This window comes from Amborella trichopoda, chromosome 3 (genome assembly GCF_054954075.1).
Source record: "Amborella trichopoda isolate Santa Cruz 75 chromosome 3, AtrichopodaSantaCruz75HAP2 v2.0, whole genome shotgun sequence".
NCBI classification, from domain to species: domain Eukaryota; kingdom Viridiplantae; phylum Streptophyta; class Magnoliopsida; order Amborellales; family Amborellaceae; genus Amborella; species Amborella trichopoda.
The window spans coordinates 40,552,048-40,570,451 of NC_142338.1; the positions used below are offsets into that span (position 1 = coordinate 40,552,048).

Here is an 18,404-nt window from a genome sequence, read left to right on the forward strand (position 1 = left end):
ATATATATATATATATATATATATATATATATATATATCTCGAGAGAGAGAGAGAGAGGAAAAGTCCATGGGCATACTACTACAATGAACACCCACGACCCATATTGAATATGGGACGATCTGATGATCACGGATGTCCAGTAGTATTTGAATTTTAATTTTCTTTCTAAAAATCCAAATCACTTGAAATTTTAGGTGTAAGCGAATCTACAAAAAATATAAAAAAATTATTTTACATGAAATAAATTGACCAAAATACCCTCGAAAAGTTTCGGGAGTAGTTTGATCAATTTTATTTTCACGAATTATTTTTTTATATTTTTAATAAGATGCGACTCGATGAAAATAACACATACCTAAAATTTCAAGTGATTTGAATTTGTAAAAAAAACACTAAAATTCAAATGCGAAATTAGGCCGTGATCGTCTTAGATTCACTCTAAGCCATTGGTATTTATAGCGATCAGCGAGTGGGCGTACAAAATCCAATATATATATATATATATATATATATATATATATATAATAAGAAAAAGATGGGAGCCACTAGCTCATATGAACATATGAGCCCAACGGCCTAGATTGAATTTGAGCCGATCTCGACGATCAAAGATGTTCGGTAGTGTTTGAATTTTTTGTTTTTTTTTACACATCCAAATCATTTGAAATTTTAGGTGTGTTCTTCTCATCAAGGCGCACCTAATAAAAATACAAAAAAATTATTCGTGAGAAATAAAATGATCAAAATACCTCCCAAAACTTTTTGGGGGTATTTTTGTTAATTTATTTCATGTAAAATACTTTTTTGATATTTTTCGAACATTCACTTATTTTTTATGAATACACGAATTTCAAGTGATTTGGATTTGTAGAAATAAAAAAACAAAAATTCAAACACTATCAGACATTCGTAATCATCAGATCGGCCCAAATTCAATCTGGGATGTTGGGCTCATATATTCATATGAGCTAGTGGGCTAATCTCAACTTTTCATATATATATATATATATATATATATATAGGCCAGGATCTACAGTGAACTCTTTAAATGCTATTTTAGAGTAGGTATGTGAATAAGAGACTATTGTACTTTACTATTTCTTGTAAGATACGATAATAGTTTAAACCGAAAAGAAGTATGCAGATAAATGGGATGACAGATATATCTATTACTAACCACTGTGTGTGGTTGTAGTTTCCTATTTTTATGCTAAACACAAGTTTAAATTGCATAATAGTCAAACTATTACAATTGCATTAATCATTCAGACTGTATAGATACAACAGACACAGACTGTATAGTTACAACAGACACTAGGCAAAAGTAAACAACGTTTATACAGACATGATGAAAGTAAAAGCATACAAAAACACACTTACAAAGTGCAAATACAATAACTGGAAAAGAGTTTCCAGTGCTGAGGGCAATATGACGGAAGTGAAGATATATTACAATCGCACATATTAGAAATAGAAGAAAGGAGAAGATAGAACCTGGGTCTAAATGGAGTAAGAATTAAGAAAGAGACCTGAAAAGCATGAGCTGTAAGGTCGGAACAGCAACTGTGATGTCAGTAGATGGAGCGTAAAGTGAGATATCAGAGAGATAGTTGAGAATAGAGACAGAGAGCTGAGAACTTAGACAGAAAAGAGTGAGAGAGAGCTTAGAGCTTGAAAACTCAGAATAAGAGAGCAGGGAGAGAGCGAAGAGCTTAGAGAGAAGAGAGGCTCCGAGTGACCTTATGGTTTTGAAGGCAGGAAGCTATATTTATAGCCGAAGGGAGGAGAAATCTTCGCGACGAAGGTAAGTCTTGAGCGAACGTAAAGTGGAGGGACAAGACTTAAAGAAGGAAGAAAGGACATAAAGTAAAGTGATAAGACCCAAAAGCGAAAAGACAAAATTAAAAAGGAAAAGGAATCTTCTTTTGGTCGGGGATGAGGACAAAAAAGGCATCTGGGAATAGTATTCCTTTGTCGTTACATGTCGGTGGTGTTGTCGTTTTCCTGTGGCTACAATAGATCTTGTCGACTTTTGTCTTCTTATGCGTCGGTGAGGATAGTTACAGCATCTGAGAATAGTAACTCTGTTGTCTTTTATCTTGGTAGCTTTGTCGGTGGTACAATATCTTTTTGTCATATGTGAGTAGTCTTATCAAGGTCTTTGGTTTTGGCAGTAACGGGTCAAGGTCTTTGGCTGCATTCTTCTGGATCATCATCTTCTTCTTCTTCGAGATCAGTTTCTTCAAGTGAAAAATATTTATTGGTACGGGCTGGTGATGATTGGACGGTCTCTTCTGATAAGATTGGCTTTCTTCCGGCTTCTGCAAAAATCTCTTTCATTTGTTGTTCAAGAATTTCTTTGGTGGCATTCGAGTTTGCTTGCAGCATGTTCCTCAAATATGTGGGAAAATCAAAAGAAGTATTGACAGTATTATATTCTATTGGATTGGGATTGTATATAGGTTTTTGTGGAGGAATTCTTTTTGGCACTATGGTTGTGGGATCCATATTGAAGATATCCCACCATTTGACTGAAATAGTTTTTTCAAGACGTGGAATATAAGTATGGTCGGCTGTATTATTGACAGAGATTGAATATTCCCATTTCATAATCCATAGGAGTTGGTATAGTGCAACAAAGTCAAGGTGAGGGTCTGTATTGATATCAATATTATTGAAGAGAGCAAACTATTCTTGCGCTTTTTGAAAAGCAGGAGGCAAAATCGTAGCAGTTGATCCCTATACTAAAAACTAATTTTTAAACCAACTGGAGAATCTTTCGAAAATTGATAACCTATATTGAATATACCAGCTATGAGAATTATTTGGATTTTGATAATAAAATACTTTATGCCAGGCTTCTATGTACTCGGCATATTTATAATATTTGTATGAAAAATCAGTATTGTTTAATTTTTTGCCTTGAGTGGGATTGCAACCCCACTCCTCATATGAAAGCAACTTCTTGATTTGTATTTTGGAGTATGCAATTACTCTTGTATTTTGTTGGTAGTAATGGACAACAGAGATGGACCCTGTTTCCATAAGAATGGCCTCATAGTATTCACGGGCTTTTATGCCATTGGTAGGATTCAAATGGTTTATGAAGTATAAAGAAGCAAGTTTGATTGGGCCCATATTTGTATGATGGTCCTCTATGGTAATGTCTATGAGATATGCTCTTTCAATGAAAGCAGATTAGGCCTTTGGGTCGGCCTTGCTTGAACAGGAGTATAGGCTGGAGTAGATGTATGAGCTTCTGGATAAGTTATTTGATGAATGGGTGAAATGAAAGGTGAATGGGTAGCGAAAGGCGGATTTTTACCTTCAAACGGTATTATTTCCAGAGGGCGTTTCTCATTGCGGGAAGAATTGCTACGAGAGCCCATAAGAGTAGGTGGATTGGACAAAGTATTATGTTTATTAGCTGCAAAAAGCTGTAGTGCAAGTGATAATGGTGTTTCTTCGTCGTTGGCGTTAGTGTGGCCCCTCCTGCAAAAATTCACGGGTGAGAAAATCAGGAAGGGAATTGGCAGAACCGTGAAGGTGTTCAATAGTAAAATCAAAGGCAGAAAGAATGGCTTGTCAGCGAGCAAATATTTGTTTAGAAACAAGGTTTTGAACATCTTTTTGCAGAATGTCCTTAGCAGCCTTGCAATCAGTACGGATGAGAAAATGTTGATTTAAAATATCACTTTGAAATTTTGTAACATAATGGACAATAGCAAGTAATTCCTTTTTTACTGTAGAATAATTTTGTTGGGTTGGATTCCAAGCCTTAGAAGTATATCTGAGGAATTGTTCATGACCATCCACTCGTTGTTTTAGGATTCCTCTTAAACCCAACTCTGAAGCATCACATTCAATAATTTTGAAAGCAGTAGGATGAGGAAGAGAAAGACAAGGGAGAGTTTTGACTTTCTTTTTAATTAGTTGAACTGCTTTAGTATGAATATCTGTCCATGGTGGTGAATTCTTTTTTAATCTATCATGTAGAGGTTTAGCATCTATGGCAAGATCTTGATAAAAATCTATAACATAATTAAGACATCCTAAGAACCTTTGGACTTCTTTTTTGTCTAAAATTTTATCAGGAAATTTATCCGCAAATTGTATTGATCTGTCTATAGGATTAATAGTACCATGATGGATATTATATCTTAAGAATCTAATAGTTGTATGTAATAAAGTAATTTTTCTTGCAGATACAACTAATCCCGCATGTTAGACTGCATGGATAAACGTATTAGTATATTTTATGTGTTTATCTATGGATTCAGAAAAGATCATAACATCATCAATATAGACTATCATAAATTGATAATAAGCATTGAATACATCATTCATTATTTTCTGGAATTCGGATGGAGCATTTTTCAATCCAAACGTCATTACATTCCATTCATATTGACCAAATGGAACATTGAATGCTGTTTTATATTTATCTTTTTCTTGGATTTGAATTTGCCAGTATCCTGACTTCATATCAAATTTGGAAAATATACAAGCATGTGCTACTCGATCTAATAAATCTTTTTTATTAAGAATTGGATATCTTATCCATTGTAGTACTTTAATGAGTGGCTTATAATTAATTACCAATCTTGGAACTCCTCGTTTCTTTTCAGCATTTTTATTGACATAGAAAGCTGCACAACTCCATGGTGATGAGCTTGGTCTAATCAGTTTTTTTGTTTGGAGTTCAGCAATTTCTTTTCTACACATTTCTAGTAGAGTAGTATTCATTTGTATTGGTCTTGCTTTCGTAGGAATGTGTTTTTCATCAAATCCGGGTTCATATGGAAGGCTAATATTATGTTTTTTCCTATTCCATAAAGCATTGGGATGTTCACTGCAGATAGAGGTTTCTATCTGTTGTTGGAGTTGTTGAATCTTTTGTCGTATCAATGGATTTTGTAATTGTTCTTCAACATGTTTATATCTAATTTCTTGTTTTAAAGTACATAGAAATTTTTCTTTGTTTTGTAATTGACTTTTCACACTATTTATTTCTTTGAGTTTTGGTTTATGAATGAATTCAAAGTGTATGGGTACCTCTTGATAGTTTGACTTGATTCCTGTAAGATCTATAGATAATGGATATAATAATGTAAAGAATGGGACTCCAAGGATTATTGCTTGACTGAGTCCGTTGACCATGATAAATGGTGTTTGGATACATTGGTGATTATTGCAGGCTGAGGCATTAGATATTTTATAGTTTATAAACAGTCTACTGCCATCTGCAGTATTTAGGATTCGAGTTGTTTTGTCAAAATATTTTGTTGGTACTAATCCTTCATTGATACTTTTAAATCAGCACCTGAATCGATTAAGGTTGATGTTTGAAACCTATAGTCTTCTGCGACTATGATGGTGACTTGAACAAACCATTTTTGTATTATGATTTTATCCAAAAGGTTAACAGAAGGAGACTGTTCAGTTATTAGGAGTGGTTTATTTTTTGAGGTTTCTAAAATATCTTCGGGTGGAGCAGGACTATATGTGGTTACTAGATGATTAAATTCTACTTCATCAGTATCAGAATTGTGATTAGATAAATTTTGTAATTCTAGAATTTTAATTCTATTTTTAAGCTAATAAACTTCTTTCTTTACTTCATTTATCTCTTGTTTTAGGTTTGAGATAGAAGGTTCTTTTTGCTTAATTAGGTGTGCTTCACTAACTCTTTTCATAATAGAGGCAAAATTATATTCATCAGGTGTTTTATTGATAGGAGGTATTTTTACTTTTGTTTTAGCTAAATTTATAAATTTGGTAATCACAGATCTTTTTTCATCTTGAGCGGTGATTTTTTCTATAAGATCCAAAATCAAATTATCTTCTGGTGTTGGAGTATGAAGATTATGTGAGGGGATAGGACAAGTACAAGTAGATTCTTCTATTGGATGAGAAGATTCTGTCTCAGTAGAAGAATCTGATGACTTTGTCCATATGAAATTTTCATCTTGAATATTTCCTATGAGCGAGTTATTAGAATCTGTATTTGAGGAAGATGTATCATAATTCATAATATTATATAATTTTGATTTTATTGACTCATCTAATTGTAATACATCTATTTTCTTTTTTAATTTACATTGGTATTTGTAGTGACCAAGTTTTCCACATTTATAACATACTGGTAATTTCTTTTTATTTTTAGTATTTGAAAAAATCTTTTTTATAAATTTTTGTTTAGACTTTTTATATTTCTTATTCGTCTTATTTTCTGGAATTCAGATGGAGCATTTTTCAATCCAAACGGCATTAAATTCCATTCATATTGACCAAATGGAACATTGAATGCTATTTTATATTTATCTTTTTCTTGGATTTGAATTTGCTAGTATCCTGACTTCTTATCAAATTTGGAAAATATACGAGCATGTGCTACTCGATCTAATAAATCTTTTTATTAAGAATTGGATATCTTATCCATTGTAGTACTTTATTGAGTGGCTTATAATTAATTACCAATCTTGGAACTCCTCGTTCCTTTTCAGCATATCTTAGCCCCACTTGGTATCAGAGCCAAACAGTGACCAAGTTTTCCACATTTATAACATACTGGTAATTTCTTTTTATTTTTAGTATTTGGAGAAATTTTTTTTATAAATTTTTGTTTAGACTTTTTATATTTCTTATTCGTCTTATATTTTTCTTTCTTATATTTTTTCTTTTTCTTATATAATTTTTCAAGTTTATTTTTTCTATCTATATGATAACCAAATTGTTCACAGAAATCACCAAGTTCTTTGCGCTTGGTAATTTGTTGTCTATCAAGTTGTCTTTTGAGTTTTAGATCAGTGCATAAAGCTAATCCTTCAGCACATATTTCTGCTGATAATTCTCCAAGTGTATATGCGGAATATATGATAACACCATTATGTTTTTTCCTAAGTCTGTCTTTGACTTTTTCTACAAATAGGTAAGGTAGACCAGCAATGAATTTTTCTTTCCAATGGTCTAACTGGCAATCTTCTCGTAATAATAATCTTGAGAAAAATACATCCTTATACCATTTATAATGGGATAGAGTAGGGCATCTTAAGTTTGACAGCAAATCTTCTGATCTTGCTGCTAACAAAGTTGTACTGCCTACGAAGTGTAAGGTAATAGTATAAATTAAAGTGTTTACTGCATCACTTTCAGTATAGAATATTTCTTGATTTTGTTCATTTCTGACGGTCCATTATCTTGTATTGGTGAGGATTCTATTCTTTGTTTCATCATCAACATAAAAATCTCACCATCATCTTAACCATCCAGTAAATCCATTTACTATTGCTTTGCCAACCTCTTGATCAGGATTGCTAGCCATTTTATTTGCTGAGGCAAACATTGTCATATGTCTCATGACATCTAATATTTTTAGATCTGATAAATCATCTATTGTTCAGTTGACAATTGATCTTCCCGAATAAGAAACAACCTGTTGTATAGCATCTTCTTCCAGTTGTACGTTAACAGGTGTAAGTCTCTTATAATATGGTAAAGCTGTGATTGGTTTCCATGTTTTACCATATGCTATCCTATTTAGATCAGTGGGTGAAGTATCCATAAAAGCAGATTCTTGGTTTTGTAAAGTATCTTTTATAATTGGTTCCTCTTCTTGGAGCATTAAAGTCTCATATTCAGGAATTTTCATTTTGCCTTTATCAGATGATTCAGGAATATTAGGTAAAGGTAGCTAAATACTAGGTATTGGTGTAAGAATACTTAATTTCGGCGAAGGAATCCCTTTGATACCTAATTGAGCTAGTTTAGATATTAATTGATCCATAAGTGTTTTATTATCTTCTCCTAAATGAAATTTGGTTTTAGGAGGTTTGAATAAAACCGCTTTAGGAATAGGAGTTACTACCTTCCGTTGAGGGGTAACTAATCTTTCTATTCGTTCAGCTTGTTTGCCTAATGATTGCATATATAGGTTGGTATAATTATTTTGTTCTACAATATGAGGAATTAATTCATGTTTCTTTCCCATGTCCTTGGGTATAACTTTATAAAGTGTTGCAATAATATCATATAAGAATTGTAGTTGTTCACCTTTCACAGATGGACTTTTTATTCCTTTTAGTATAATACGTTTTTCAGGTGGCATACGAGCACTGAGTTGTTTAACCCTAGACGTGTCAAAGGTTTTATGGCTATTTGTATTAATCCAATGTGTAAATACTTATAATTATTTTCTTTATGTTTTTCAATTATTTTTCTTGATAACAGTTGGAAGTCTTCCTGGTTTTGTGTCACTGATAAGCTTTCCTCAACTGTTTTAATAGCATATCCAAGTTTAAATTTAAATGTTCCTTTTTGATAAATATCGTTGATAGGTACTATGTTCAATATCATTTATGACTATCTCTTCCTTATTCTTACCTCTTAAGGTTTGAGGTTTGGTTACTGTGTTACCTTTAAGATTCCTAATTAAATTTGCCACCTGTAGGTTGCAGATATTGACAATCTGGACGACCAAGGGTCCCGCGTGTTCTCCTAAGCGGCTCTTCCTGGCCTTGGCGGGTACTTTGCCTAAACTTCTTTCGTCTCTTGCCTTAACTCTCGGACCAACTTTCTTAAATGTAAATTTAGTTAGGTTTCTACAGTAATACTGTAACTTTGACTCTTAAACTCTTAAACAGTTTCACTGTTTGGCTCTGATACCAAGTGGGGGCCAAGATCTACAGTGGATTCTTTAAATGCTATTTTAGAGTAGGTTTGTGAATAAAAGACTATTGTACTTTACTATTTCTTGTAAGATACGATAATACTTTAAATCGAAAAGAAGTATACGGATAAATGGGATGACAGATATATCTATTACTAACCACTGTGTGTGGTTGTTATTTCCTATTTTTATGCTAAATACAAGTTCAAATTGCATAATAATCAAACAATTATAATTGCATTAATCATTCAGACTGTATAGATACAACAGACACAGACTGTATAGTTACAACAGACACTGGGCAAATGTAAACAACGTTTATACAGATATGATGAAAGTAAAAGCATACAAAAACACACTTACAAAGTGCAAATGCAATAACTGGAAAAGAGTTTCCAGTGCGGAAGTGAAGATATATTACAATCGCACATATTGGAAATAGAATAAAGGAGAAGATAGAACCTGGGTTTCAATGGAGTAAGAATTAAGAAAAAGACATGGAAAACATGAGCTGTAAGGTCGGAACAGCAACTGTGATGTCAGTAGATGGAGCGTAAAGTGAGATATCAGAGAGATAGCAGAGAGCAAAGAGAGAGAGAGCTGAGAACTTAGACAGAAAAGAAAGAGAGAGCTTAGAGCTTGAAAACTCAAAATAAGAGAGCAGGGAGAGAGCGAAGAGCGTAGAGAGAAGAGAGGCTCCGAGTGACCTTATGGTTTTGAAGGCAGGAGACTATATTTATAGCCGAAGGGAGGAGAAATCTTCGTGACGAGAGTACGTCTTGAATGGACGTAAAGTGGAGGGACAAGACTTAAAGAAGGAAGAAAGGACATAAAGTAAAGCGATAAGACCCAAAAGGGAAAAGACAAAATTAAAAAGGAAAAGGAATCTTCTTTTGGTCGAGGATGAGGACAAAAAGGGCATCTGGGAATAGTATTCCTTTGTCGTCACATGTCGGTGGTGTTGTCGTTTTCCTGTGACTTACAGTAGATCTTGTCGGCTTTTGTCTTCTTATGCGTCGGTGACGATAGTTACATCTGGGAATAGTAACTTTCTTGTTTTTTATCTTGGTAGCTTTGTCGGTGGTACAGTATCTTTTTGTCTTATGTGAGTAGTCTTATCAGGGTCTTTGGTTTTGACAGTAACGGGTCAAGGTCTTTGGCTACATTTTTCTGGATCATCGTCTTCTTCTTTTTCGAGATCAGTTTCTTCAAGAGGGAAATATTTATTGGTATGGGCTGGTGATGATTGGACGGTCTCTTCTGATGAGACTGGCTTTCTTCCGGCTTCTGCAAAAATCTCTTTCATTTGTTGTTCAAGAATTTCTTTGGTAGCATCCGGGTTTGCTTGCAGCATGTTTCTCAAGTATGTGGGAAAATCAAAAGAAGTATTGACAGTATTATATCCTGTTGGATTGGGATTGTATCTAAGATTTTGTGGAGGAATTCTTTTTGGCACTATGGTTGTGGGATCCATATTGAAGATATCCCACCATTTGACTGAAATAGTTTTCCAAGACGTGGAATATAAGTATGGTCGGCTATATTATTGACAGAAATTGAATGTTCCCATTTCATAATCCATGGAAGTTGGCATAGTGCAACAAAGTAAAGGTGAGGGTCTGTATTGATATCAATACTATTGAAGAGAGCAAATTGTTCCTGCTCTTTTTAAAAAGCAGGAGGCAAAATCGTAGTAGTTGATCTTCAAACTAAAAACCAATTTTTAAACCAACTGGGGAATCTTTCGAAAATTGGTAACCTAAATTGAATATACCAGCTATGAGAATTATTTGGATTTCGATAGTAAAATACTTTATTCCAAGCTTCTATGTACTCGGCATATTTATAATATTTGTATGAAAAATCAGTATTGTTTAATTTTTTGCCTTAAGTGGGATTGCAACCCTACTCCTCATATGAAAGCTACTTCTTGATTTGCATTTTGGCGTATGCAATTACTCTTGTATTATGTTGGTAGTAATGGACAACAGAGATGGACCATGTTTCTATAAGAATGGTCTCATAGTATTCACGAGCTTTTATGCCATTGGTAGGATTCAAATGGTTTATGAGGTATAAAGAAGCAAGTTTGATTGGGTCCATATTTGTATGATGGTCCTCTATGGTAATGTCCATGAGATATGCTCTTTCAATGAAAGCAGATCGATGAGTATTAGGCATTTGGGTCGGCCTTGCTTGAACATGAGTATAGGCTGGAGTAGATGTATGAGCTTCTGGATAAGTTATTTGATGAATGGGTGAAATGGAAGGTGAATGGTTAGCCAAAGGCGGATTTTTACCTTCAAACGGTATTATTTCCAGAAGGTGTTTCTCATTGCGGGAAGAATTGCTACGAGAGCCCATAAGAGTAGGTGGATTGGACAAAGTATTATGTTTATTAGCTGCAAAGAGCTGTAGTGCAAGTGATAATGGTGTTTCTTCGTCATTGGTGTCGGTGTGGCCCCCTTGCAAAAATTCACGGGTGAGAAAATCAAGAAGGGAATTGACAGAACCGTGAAGGTGTTCAATAGTAAAATCAAAGGCAGAAAGAATGGCTTGCCAGCGAGCAAATATTTGTTTAGAAACAAGGTTTTGAACATCTTTTTGCAGAATGTCCTTAGCAGCCTTGTAATCAGTACGGATGAGAAAATGTTGATTCAAAATATCACTTTGAACTTTTGTAACACAATGGACAATAGCAAGTAATTCCTCTTTTACTGTGGAATAATTTTATTGGGTGGGATTCCAGGCCTTTGAAGTATACCTGAGGAGTTGTTCATGACCATCCACTCGTTGTTTTAGGATTCCTCCTAAACCCAACTCTGAAGCATCACATTCAATAATTTTGAGAGCAATAGGATGAGGAACAGAAAGACGAAGGAGTGATTTGACTTTCTTTTTAATTAGTTGAACTGCTTTAGTATGAATATCTGTCCATGGTGGTGGATTCTTTTTTAATCTATCATGTAGAGGTTTAGCATCTATGGCAAGATCTTGATAAAAATCTATAACATAATTAAGACATCCTAAGAACCTTTAGAATTCTTTTTTGTCTAAAAATTTATCAAGAAATTTATCAGCAAATTGTATTGATCTGTCTATAGGAATAATAGTACCATGATGGATATTATGTCGTAAGAATCTAATAGTACCACAACCACTTTATTCAAAACAACTATTAGATTCTTAAGACATAATATCCATCATGGCACTAGTATTCCTATAGACAGATCAATACAATTTGCTGATAAATTTCCTGATCAAATTTTAGAAAAAAAAAATCCAAAGGTTCTTAGGCTGTCTTAATTGTGTTATAGATTTTTATCAAGATCTTGCCATAAATGCTAAACCTCTATATGATAGATTAAAAAAGAATCCACCACCATGGACAGATATTCATACTAAAGCAGTTCAATTAATTAAAAAGAAAGTAAAAAACTCTCCTTTGTCTTTCTCTTCCTCATCCTACTGCTTTCAAAATTATTGAATGTGATGCTTCAGAGTTGGGTTTAGGAGGAATCCTAAAACAACGAGTGGATAGTCATGAACAACTCCTCAAGTATACTTCTAAAGCTTGGAATCCAACCCAACAAAATTATTCCACAGTAAAAAAAGAATTCCTTGTTATTGTCCATTGTGTTACAAAATTTCAAAGTGATAGTTTAAATCAACATTTTCTCATCCGTACAGATTGCAAGGCTGCTAAGGACATTCTGCAAAAAGATGTTCAAAACCTTGTTTCTAAACAAATATTTGCTCGCTGGCAAGCCATTCTTTCTGCCTTTGATTTTACTATTGAACACCTTCATGGTTTTGCCAATTCCCTTCCTGATTTTCTCACCCGTGAATTTTTGCAGGGGGCCATACTGACGCTAACGGCGAAGAAACACCATTATCACTTGCACTACAGCTCTTTGTAGCTAATAAACATAATACTTTGTCAAATCCACCAACTCTTATGGGCTCTCGTAGCAATTCTTCCCGCAATGAGAAACGCCCTCGGGAAATAATACCGTTTGAAGGTGAAGATCCGCCTTTGGCTATCCATTCACCTTCCATTTCACCCATTCATCAAATAACTTATCCAGAAGCTAATACATCCACTCCAGCCTATACTACTGCTCAAGCAAGGCCGACCCAAAGGCCTAATACTCCTCGATCTGCTTTCATTGAAAGAGCATATCTCATGGACATTACCATAGATGACCATCATACAAATATGGAACCAAGCAAACTTGCTCCTTTATACCTCATAAGCCATTTGAATCCTACGAATGGAGTAAAAACTCGTAAATATTATGAGGCCATTCTTATAGAAACAGGGTTCATCTCTGTTGTCCATTACTACCAACAAAATACAAGAGTAATTGCATACTCCAAAATGGAAATCAAGAAGTTGCTTTCATATGACGAGTGGGGTTGCAATCCCACTCAAGGCAAAAAATTAAACAATACTGATTTTTCATACAAATATTATAAATAAGCCGAGTACATAGAAGCCTGGCATAAAGTATTTTACTATCAAAATCCAAATAATTCTCATAGCTGGTATATTCAATTTAGGTTACCAATTTTCGAAAGATTCTCCAGTTGGTTTAAAAATTGGTTTTTAGTATGGGGATCAACTACTACGATTTTGCCTCCTGCTTTTCAAAAAGCGTAGGAACAGTTTGCTCTTTTCAATAATATTGATATCAATACAGACCCTCACCTTTACTTTGTTGCACTATACCAACTCCTATAGATTATGAAATGGGAATATTCAATCTCTGTCAATAATACAGCCGACCATACTTATATTCCACGTCATGGAAAAATTATTTCAGTCAAATGGTGGGATATCTTCAATATGGATCCGACAACCATAGTGCCAAAAAGAATTCCTCCACAAATACATATATACAATCTCAATCCAACAGGATATAATACTGCCAATACTTCTTTTGATTTACCCACATATTTGAAGAACATGCTGCAAGCAAACCCGGATGCCACCAAAGAAATTCTTGAACAACAAATGAAAGACATTTTTGCAAAAGCCGGAAGAAAGCCAATCTCATCAAAAGAGACTGTCCAATCATCACCAGCCCGTACCAATAAATATTTCCCACTTGAAGAAACTGATCCCGAAAAAGAAGAAGAGGATAATCTAGAAGAATGCAGCCAAAGACCTTGACCCGTTACTGCCAAAACCAAAGACCCTGATAAGACTACTCACATAAGACAAAAAGATATTGTACCACCGACAAAGCTACCAAAATAAAAGGCAACAGAGTTACTATTCCCAAATGCTGTAACTATCCTCACCGACGCATAAGAAGACAAAAGCCGACAAGATCTACTATAGCCACAGGAAAACGACAACACCACCGACCTGTGACGACAAAAGAATACTATTCCTAAATGCCCTTTTTGTCCTCATCCCCGACCAAAAGAAGATTCCTTTTCCTTTTTAATTTTGTCTTTTCCCTTTTGGGTCTTATCACTTTACTTTATGTCCTTTCTTCCTTCTTTAAGTCTTGTCCCTCCACTTTATGTCCACTCAGGACTAACCTTCGTCGCGAAGATTTCTCCTCCCTTCGGCTATAAATATAGCCTCCTGCCTTCAAAACCATAAGGTCACTTGGAGCCTCTCTCTCTCTAAGCTGTTCGCTCTCTCCCTGCTCTCTTATTTTGAGTTTTCAAGCTCTAAGCTCTCTCTCACTCTTTTCTGTCTAAGTTCTCAGCTCTCGCTCTCTGCTCTCAGCTATCTCTCTGATATCTCACTTTACGCTCCATCTACTGACATCACAGTTGCTGTTCCGACCTTACAGCCCATGCTTTCCAGGTCTTTGTCTTAATTCTTACTCCATTTAGACCCAGGTTCTATCTTCTCCTTTATTCTATTAGGCATGGTTGAATCCAACCTCCGTAGTGGACCCATTTATTTAAATTATTTTTCAAATTTTTCTGTTTTATTAACCGACCCTAATATATTAGATATATTAACAATAAATCTTAAAACGCATGGATTTAGTATGACCCCTGGCTCACAAAATCTAGCTATTATATATCGAATATATTATAAAGTAATGAATACCCTTTGTCCAAATATTATGATACAAACAGTTCTATTTCAAACAAATATAAAAAAATCTAATACTATTATTCCAAAAACTATTACTTGGTCAGATATTATTCTACCACAAACATGGTCTATCCAAAATGAAAACCAACCAAGAGAAATACCTAGAAATAATATTCCTAGACAACTAATAGAACATCAAGATGGAAATATGGAAATAAAATTTCAAAATAATAAATCACAAGATGATTTCGAACTAAATAGGAAAAGAATTAAAAAACCATTAGTCCCTGCAAGAAAATATTGTCATACAACCCCAGAAGTTATAATCCTTCCTCCTCCATCAATGCCTACCACATCTTCAGACTTACAACTACAAAGAATAAAACGTACAGCTGATCATGTAGTAATACCCACTTATACATCTGAACCTGATATAGCAGAATTCCAAATACTCACATTACAAGTCGAAGAAAGTATAGATATAACTATAGAAGAATATCTGGCATATAAATTACAAAGAAAACAGAAAAAAGTAGATATTGACTATATAAAACAAGACTATGATGCCCCAAAAAACAAGAACATAAGAGAATGGTATTTAAAAACATTTCAACTTAGATTGGTAGAATTATTTCATAAAAAATATAATAAATTTCTGAAAAAAGAAAGAGAAACAAAAGGATTCTTTATTTGGTTACAAGAAATTTGTGCTCAATATAACATTCAAATCCCTCAATTCAAATACTATTCAAACAATTGAAGAAAAAACTTATATCAGTGTAGATGGAACTAACACGACTAGTACACATCCACCTAAAAAAAGTATTATACTAATGGGAATCAAAAGTCCACCTATGAAAGGTGAACAACCACAATCCCTATATGACATTATTGCAACACCATATAAAGTTGTACCCAAGGACATGGAAAAGAAACATGAATTAATTCCTCATATTGTAGAACAAAATAATTATATCAACCTATATATGCAATCATTAGGCAAACAAGCTGAACGAATAGAAAGATTAGTTACCCCTCAACCGAAGGTAGCAACTCCTCCTATTCTTAAAGCGGTTCTATTCAAACCTCTTCCTGAACTTAATAAAACCAAATTTCATTTAGGAGAAGATAATAAAACACTTATGGATCAATTAATATCTAAACTAGCTCAATTAGATATCAAAGGGATTCCTTCGCCAAAATATATATATATATAGGAAAATAATACAAAATGCCTGCAGGTGAAGTTATACAGTACTTCACCTATAGCTTTATCACCATTTAAAGTTTATCACCCGGTCACAAATGTCTGATAGTGTTTGAATTTTAATATTTTTTTTTACAAATCATAATGATATGAAATTTTGTAGGTGTGTGCGACTTAGTGAGATGCACTTGAATAAAATATAAAACAAATAATTTGAATGATAAAAATTACGTAAAATATCCCTATAAAGTTTCTGGGGAATTTCATCATTTTATTTTATGACTATTTTTTTTAATATTTTATTTTGGTGTAAACTTGGTCATATGTACACACCCAAAATGTTAGACAAATCTTATTAATACAATAATTATAAAAATTCAAATACTACTGGACAACTGTGACTGTGATAAACTTTGGATGGTGATAAGATGCAGATGAAATGCTATAGAACTTCACTTATAGATGTTTTGTAGATGCTTCCATATATATATATATATGCATGTGTGTGTGGAAGTGTATATAATGAAAAATCAAATAGGTGGTGATGTATCACTACTTGAGCACAATGTCCAAAACAAAGTTTTGCCAAAGCTATGATATATTTTAATATGTTAAATTTCACATCCAATGGCCAAGAAAAATTGTGACATTCTTGTACAAAAAATAAATGGTCTCATAGTATACAATCCACATATATATATATATATATATATATATATATATAAAAGAAAGGAATACATTGAGACCATTTCATTTACCTTTGATACAAGGGTGGTCACAATTAATGTTGACTACTATATATGAAATTGGGCGGTTGCATTTATTCTACTAACTAAGCCCAAAGTTCAAAACAAATTTTTTTGAACTTTATTACACATCCAAGCTATCAGATTCACATCGGATGGTTATAAGTAATTGTGACCTCTTTATAGATAAATGGTCTTGTTGTATACAATCCCATATGTATGTAGGAAATTATTTTGTCAGCCTAAGGGCTCATGCAATAGTACGCCTAATGGCCGAGATTGAATTTAAGCCGATTGGATGGCCCTGGTTGTATTTCATTTTTTAACTTTATTTTTTTTTACAAATCTCAATCATTTTCATTTTTGAGCGTCTAGTCATGAAAAATAAACCCATCTAATAAAAATAATTTGAAAAAAATAAATGATCAAAATACCGCACAAAATTATAAAGATATTTTGATTAATTTATATTTTATGAATTATTTTTTTATATTTTATTAAATACACCTCAATGAGAAGAGTAAACGTTAAAAAATTCAAATAATTTAGATTTGAAATAAATTAAAATTTAAATACAAATTAAAATCGTGGCCACCAAAACGACCTAAATTATAAGGATATTTTGGTTAATTTATATTTTATGAATTATTTTTTTATATTTTAATTAGGTGCACCTCAATGTGAAGAGTGAACGTTAAAAAGTTCAAATAATTTAGATTTAAAAAAAAATTAAAATTTAAATAAAAAATAAAATCGTAGCCACCAACTCGACCTTGATTCAATTTGAGCCATTAGACGTATACTATTGATTCGGACATGTAAAAGTTACTTCATACACATATATACATATGCACACACATATCTAATAGTAATATAATGGAACGTATTAAAAGATGTAGGAGGAATGTATAAGATGTCAACCTTATACTATTGATATAAGGTGCATTTCAAAACTGTATCGAAAATGCTGTTCAGATGCCGCAAAGCCTTGCCATGCTATGAAATTATATTGTTTCCCCCCATTATGAAATTTAAAATTCTAAAAATAATGATGATCAAACATATCTATACACATTTAAAAATGGACACTCCAGATAATGTATTTGATGATAAACTAGTTTTAAGACAAGAAGATCGATTTGAGGATTTTTCAACATCGGAACAACATTCTCTGGTGGTTTTTTAGGAGCACCTTACCAAAGTTGACACCTTATATGAACTTTTTCCTTCAAATTTGTTTGACCCATACCTAAATTTGTAAACAAATATTTTTTCCCATTTGGATGAACAATTTTAAAAGATCAAAATTTTGAAAACGCACCTTTAAAGATTATCTTTTAACGCAATATGGGCCCTAGATTTGATTCTAGGTTATTTTTTCTTTATTCTAACTTTTGTAGATAGTCTTATCATCACTACTTGAACTATTTTGAAAAAGAAATAGTTCATTGAGTTCTCAAATGTATAGATCTCAATTTCTACCAAATGGCCTGGATTCTTTATTGAAAAATAACTCACTTTGACCTTTTTAATAGAATAAATTTGATTTATTCATTTTAGAATTGATTATTAAGATGAGTGTCTCAATTTTAAAGTCATATAATGGCTATATTATATGACTATATACATGTTTTTTGAAAAAAGTTGTTCCATTATCCTACAATGAGTGCTAACAATTTACATATGCCAAAGTTAGATAACTATTTAAGCCAACG

General features: G+C 33.2%; 1 protein-coding gene across 3 annotated transcripts in view; it reads right to left on the reverse strand.

Annotated features, from left to right (window-relative positions):
- Positions 1–1,228: 1,228 nt before the first annotated feature.
- The window catches only part of NFD5 (pentatricopeptide (PPR) repeat-containing protein), a 35,239-nt gene continuing 18,063 nt past the window's right edge, over positions 1,229–18,404 (reverse strand). Inside the window, exon 4 of one of the 3 annotated variants that reach the window (XR_002281056.2) lies at positions 1,229–3,493. The gene's annotated coding sequence lies outside the window, so the exon portion shown is untranslated. Of the gene's footprint in view, positions 3,494–14,613; positions 15,165–18,404 lie in introns of those variants that run through there. The other 2 variants (XR_002281058.2, XR_016052515.1) reach the window with 2 other exon arrangements.